The 6,473-nt window shown below is 37.6% G+C and overlaps 1 protein-coding gene across 1 annotated transcript in view; it reads left to right on the top strand.

The window, feature by feature from the left end:
* Positions 1–200: 200 nt before the first annotated feature.
* The window catches only part of LOC311441323 (uncharacterized protein), a gene marked incomplete at its 3' end in the record, with an annotated part of 86,848 nt that continues 80,575 nt past the window's right edge, over positions 201–6,473 (top strand). The window contains exon 1 of the mRNA XM_084529278.1: positions 201–303. The remainder of the gene's footprint in view (positions 304–6,473) is intronic.

Raw genomic sequence — 6,473 nt, 5'->3', positions numbered from 1 at the left:
TTTGTTGAGGTAGAACAGTTGGGGTGCTGACACATCTCAACAAATAATTTGTTTTGCAAAGGGACCTAGATCTGGGTTCTACTCTCAGAGCAACAAGAAAGGGTTGGGAAGAGGAGCCTGGCTGAGTTTTGTGCTGGCTGGCTGGCACAAGTGCTGCCGTCAAAAGGGACGCAGCACCTGGGCTGCCCTACACAGGTGTACACAAGACACAGCTGCAGCTTGCTCCCTCCTGCTTGAGGATCTTGAGGACTGTAAGAATAGTTAGGAGCCTGAGGCACGCTTGGATATCATTTTGCAAGAGCTGTAAGTTTACCCATATTGAGTTTTGCACCACCAGTGATATTTCTTGTTTGGAAATGTGCTCAGCTCAGCTCAGAGACAGAGCGAGAGATCAAAATCTGATGCCCAAGTTTGGAGGCCGTGGGTTGTCTCGGTGGGTCATTTATAACACGCTGTGGGAAGTCAGTAAGTTTCCAGCAACCCAGCAGTGGGTCATTAGATAGATTCTCTTAATAACTTTGTCCTGAAGATTTAGGATAATAAGATATAATGGCTCCTAATTTAAATATGGCTGTTAAAGATGAGGATATTTTTCCTCTGGTGCTCCTTTTCTCAGATTCACTGCATTTTAATTCGTTTCTGCCTCATGTTGTGGTTTCAAATGCTGAGAGCAGGGTTTTCTGAGCATCCCCATGCTGGAAGATGAGGGCAACTTCTCACTGAGAAAAGATGATGTAGATACGAGACCCTTCAGAAGGATACCTTTGAGCCCAGGTATCCCAGGGTGAATGTGTGAACTGTTAGGCCAGCAGCAGAAAACACTTCAGTACCGAAAGAAAAATATTTGAGTTATTTGGAGATCTAACATGAAAGTGTAGCTGAATTACTGCTGTTGTTCCATGGTGTGAACCAGAAAGGTTTATTGGCATCACTCCTCCAGTGCATGCAGAGCTTTGGTTGTCACCTGTGTGCACACATGGCTCAGCCCAACAAAGCCATTTTCTTTATAAGAAAATCCATGGCATTTCATTGACTAGCTCTGGATATTCAAGAATTACTGGAGTTGTTATTCAAGCTTGTAATAGAAGAATAAAAGAAAAAAAAAAAAAGTTGGATCATGTTTTGTTAAAGTAATGCTTTATTAATGACACATTATAGGAAATTCATTGGTTTAAAATACAGTTATTGAGTTTGAGGATATTCCATAATAATAACAATAATATCTCTGGCTTAGAGCGGCTTGAAAAAATGTGTTGATCTTGTCAGCTCCTCCTCCCCCTCACATTACAATGTTGTCACGTCTGCTATGAGTACTTCTGAAGTATTTATTTAAAATAATTAAATATGATACATTTAATGCTGCAGCACCCTCAGCACTATTTTTGTACTTTCAAAATTTCTTTTAATTTCTGAGCTACGTACCTAGCTTTTCTTTCCATGTAACAGTCTGATGGTAGTTATAAAATGGCTGTGCTTGCAGTGCAGCAAGAGGTGGCTGTCATGAAAACTTTTGTGTTTCAGTTGTTCAGCAGTAAAGGCTCACCTTGCCTAATGTTGCAACCTGCTTTTCCTTTTAGCACAGCCTGTAAAGTATCTATTTGAAACTGTTTCATGGATCAACTCTTAGGAGCACTGACCTGAAAAAAAAAAAAAGGGGGAAAAAGGCAGTATTTTAATGCAAACATCCCCACCCTGCTGTGGTTAATAGTGTCTGGTAATACCTCTTGTCTTCAGTGCAGTTCTGGAAGTCCACAGGGATTTCTGATGTGATAAATGAAAAAAAAAATAAAAATAAAAATCCATCAAAACAGGCAGTTTGATAGGGTAGAAACTTCTACAAGTTTTTCTCTCTAAAAAGTAAAATATACTGAGTGACAGATTGGTAGAAAATATAAGCAAATAATGCAAGTTTGTATGCTGTCAGGTTTGTAAGGCTCTACTTTATTGTTGGGCATTTCCATTAGCATTTTTTTTTTTCTTTACCATAATTGTTAGGCTGTACCCAACTGGAACTGATTTGAAAATCAGAGGTGAGTGGTCACAAAACATAACTTGTACCAATTAAATGGAATATTTATAAGTTCAGTCTCTGTGTGAGTTTCTGTTATAAATATCATTTTTGCTTATCTGTCATGAGCAATAATAGTCATGTTTTAACTGCTACATTATTAATATATAATTTACATAACAAATACAGATACTATCAAAAAACAATTGAAGATTGCTATTTGTCAAAGGTTTCCTTTTCACTAAAACATTCTTTTAAACTTGTAGGAAAAATACAGATTCTTTCAGGAACATCAAAGCTGTTGTAATCTCTCTGTATGGGGATTTACTCTCCTTTGATGTTCCTACGGTGGAACTCCCTGCCTTCGTTAGATTATCTGACTATTTATATGCTTATAGAAAATAATAATAAAACTGTGAATTATTCTCCTTCCACTTGCGCTTTTTTCAAGTTTCACTTCTAAGACAGCAAATTAATTGGATGTACTGAGTGATTTAAAAGTCAATGTCATGGTAACAATTAGCAACGTGTAAAACTTTCCCAAGTGTCCTATTGCTGAAACATTTTGAGGCTTTCCCTCCACTGGCAAGATAAAGAAATGCATGAGAAAACGAAAAGAGGGCGTCGGCTTACTTGTGCAGGCATGCCTATTTTAATTTATCTGCATTTGTTTTCCTGCTGCAATGGACAGAAATCCTTGTGAATACTTGTAGTCTTTCATCTCACCCGAGCAGGCTACGTAGAGAAAGCTTTGGAAGTCTTCTCCTGAGGTGTTACAGACCCCTCTGTAGAGTAACTAATTGTCTGTACTTTAAGAAGGAGATTGCTTCATTGGTGACCCTTTGAAACCTCCACTGAAAAGGCTCCTAGGATGTTGTTCTGGGGGAGACACTGAATTTGGCTTGACTTTCTCACATTTGCTAGCTGCTAAAATGTAGAAGACGAGACATGTGAGCCATAGCTCTGGGCAGATTTCTATGGTTAATAGAAAATCTAGATTTCACAGTGTTTACTGAAGCACTGAATTAAAGAAATCTGAATAAATGGATTATGACAGAGTCGGGGGGGACTCTTAAGCCTAGCAAAAATGTTTCAAGTGGGTGTTGATACTCTCACTTCCCATTGTTGATCAAGTGATGCATGAATGTTTTTCTATTTCTACTGCAAATATAAAATTAATTATGTTAAAGGAGGAAAATACACTGTATAAGGGTGGCTTTTCATTCTCTTAAAGTGTAAACAAGATGTATTAAACTGGAAGATATCTTTATACTTAAATCAAGCGTTTGGGACTTGGCAATGTTGTTAAATAGTTGGGAAATGCCAGAGGCTTTTTTTTTTTTTTTTTTTTTTTTTTTTTTTTTTTCTAGAATGGTCAAATTATTCTGGTTTGAGGTATTTCTGATGTGTTTTCTAGGCAGTGGTGACTGCTGAAGTGCATTGGTGTAATGAGAAGGCACGGGTTTGGGCCCCCAGGTATGAGGGTTGGTATGAAACCTGTCAAGTACGTACATGCATAAAGTGAAGAACTTGTACCAGGGCCCAAGCAAGAAAGCGATCCTTTATCAGTGTGGTTTAAGTAAGCCAGTGTCTCTGAAAGCAGAATGCAAGTTGTCAGGTCATTTGGAAGGAGCCCCCAGTTTTGCCATTTATAATGAAAATATTTATGTAGCTTTTCATATAGAATTGCAAGTGTTTTACATTTACAGCCAAATGAAGAGTAACTCAGCCTTGTTTGTTTTGGAATATCAGCCTTTAAAAGGGATTTTTAGGATATCATTTTAGTGTTGTGATGCTTTATCAAGCCAGACATTAGTGCATTGGTGAAGTCCATGTATTAATAAACGCACAAAGCAGCTAGCAGAGAAGGTCTGTCTGGTAACAAGAACAGGTTTAAAATATTGCAAGGCAATGGTACCATTACTATGATAGATTTCAACAATCGCTCTGTTCCAGGTAGCTGCTCAGAGCATGGTTCTGGGTCACCTTTCAGGAATTTCCATTGACTTTCATGGGAGACATGATTATGTATGAAGGATTCCCAATCTATTTTTTAATTTCTAAGTATTCTTAAAATGTTCTAAATATTTGTATGCCATCTTTTATTTCTTTGCTTTTCCATACTCTTAGCAACTTAACAGTAGCCTCTGGTTGGAATTATTTAGTCCTGTTCTTTGGCTTGGTTCTGATCCTGTAAAGGTGACTTGCTGTTAATGACTATATGCATATGAAATAACTGAGGGAACATTCGTTTTGCTGACAAATTAAATATAAAAGTATCTTGTTATCATGCAAGTATAGCATAATAGGCCAGGACTTGAAGGTATTATGACAGTGCGAATAGGAAATCGTAATTCACAAGAGGGAAAAGGAAGTATTTTCAAAAGTTCAAAGCCCATCATTTGTTCATCATTGTCTCCTGCTGTCTCCATCTATGTCATATTGGTGACAAAACCAAGGAAAACCTTTAGTGACTCTTGCACTGCAGTAATCATGAATCATAGCATGAGACACTGTTTGCTGTTACTTGTATGTATGTAGTGACTTACACTGTTAGGAAGGAAGACATGTATGTGAATTTGTTGATTTGCAGCACGCTTTCATTTCCCTCAGGGGAGGGAATTTGGTTGTAACTACTGAAATGTGTAGCTTTAAATATGCATGATTTATTCATGATCTTGTGTTTCATGATCATGTGTTTCTTACTGCTGGGTGACCGTGACCAACTGAGGCATTTGCATTTTGCTTGGCGAAGCAATATAGCACAGGGATCTGTTGCTGTACCTATATCCTATGTCTCATAGGTGAATACTTTTGATTTGGGGTATTAAATTAAGTTGTTATTGAACTTCAGTTCTCACCTATCAATCAAATATGGATTTTCTGAGAGGACCCAGTATCTGTATCCCTACTTCTATCCACCTCACAAAGATAAGAACAACTAAGGGTTCTGTAGGGCACTAAGGTACTGTAAATTATTATATGTACAGAGTTCAATGTTAAAATAATCATTAACAACCAGCTAACATTTTGCCCTCCAGTTCTGTGTAGAGATTATGAAGAAAGTACAAACCAGATTCGATTACTAAATTCTTGTATTAAAAATATAATCCAAATTCTGCTACCATTTGCTTCCTATTGCAAACAAAACCACAGGGTGATAAATTTTGAATACGTATAAAAAATAGTCCAGATAAGTACCAGAGAGAAGATATATTAAACTATATTTCTTTTTTTCTGCGTTCCTTGTTGTATAATGTACTTCAGTCAATACCAAATGCTGTTTTAAATATCATCCAGAATGTGTCGTGGTTTTTGACCTCAACTCATATTTCCAAAGCTGATGTCATGAGCGCAAAATAAATTGTGCAGCAGTCTGGCATTAACAACCTCATCTTGTGAGTTAAATAAACCAAGAACGTTTTATTGGTTATTCAGTTTAGACCTTTTCATTTTGAGTTCCAACAAGCTGTAGATATGTGCTTTTTGCCTGCTCCACTGGATATTGTTTTAGGGTATCTCTGGTTTATATAATCCTTTGAGCTGTATTTTTCTGCATCATAATTGAATATAGCTAAAGTAAGTTTGTTTGATTTGATTTTATTTTATTTTTTATAGCTATTTTAGTAGCATTTTAGGTAATTTGTCCCCCCATCCAGATTTTTTTATTGACTTTAAGGACTGTGTATGTAGAGCAGTTGCCTATTTTCAGTTTGACCTTCATATTCCAAACCCCCAGCTCCCTGAAATTCCTGTCTCTTTTCAGATATTGCTTTCTTTTATTCATATTAGCCAAATGAACTCAATGTCTTCTGCTAAATTTGTATAGCTGGAAAAGCAGGTTTTCCTGTTGAATAGATAAATCCCATTTACTCAGACTTCCACACGCAACTTTCTTAGCTGCTATTTCAGAAACAATTTGAATTATTCAAGTGGGATGGAGAAGCTGTCCCCCAAATGCAGAAGCCATGGCTAAATTCCCTAGTTTCCCAGTAACAAGTGGAAGTTTGGCAGTGATGGGGTCACTGCCAGTGCCCTGACTGAAGATCATTGCACGCTGGGGCAAAGGTGTGTGTGGATAAGTGCTTAAATCACCAGAGTATTAAACTCATGCCTCTGAATTGCACCTCAATCTATTTTTTTTCCCCATGCCTTGATGCAGGTTTCAGATCACTGAATACATAAATGTTCACTCAACTGCTCATCCTGATGTGAGCACTTCACTTGAAGATCACTCTCCTTGACTGTTTCTAAACATCCCAAACCCCACTATTTTGTCCTCCCCAGACACTGTTGGACATATTTCACCTTGTTTATAGAAGTGATTTTAGAAAGGAAGAGAATCGGGGAAATTTAGAGGACTTGCCCACTTAATGTGTAAATCATTCTCCATGTGGCAAAGGCCTGGTGTCAAGAAAGAGGCATTTGGAAATTGGCAGGTCACCTGGCACACCTCCAGCATTTT

Source organism: Aythya ferina (assembly GCF_964211825.1).
Source record: "Aythya ferina genome assembly, chromosome: 9".
NCBI classification, from domain to species: domain Eukaryota; kingdom Metazoa; phylum Chordata; class Aves; order Anseriformes; family Anatidae; genus Aythya; species Aythya ferina.
The sequence above is the reverse complement of the archived record's forward strand: the minus strand, read 5'-3'. Positions and strand labels throughout refer to the sequence as shown.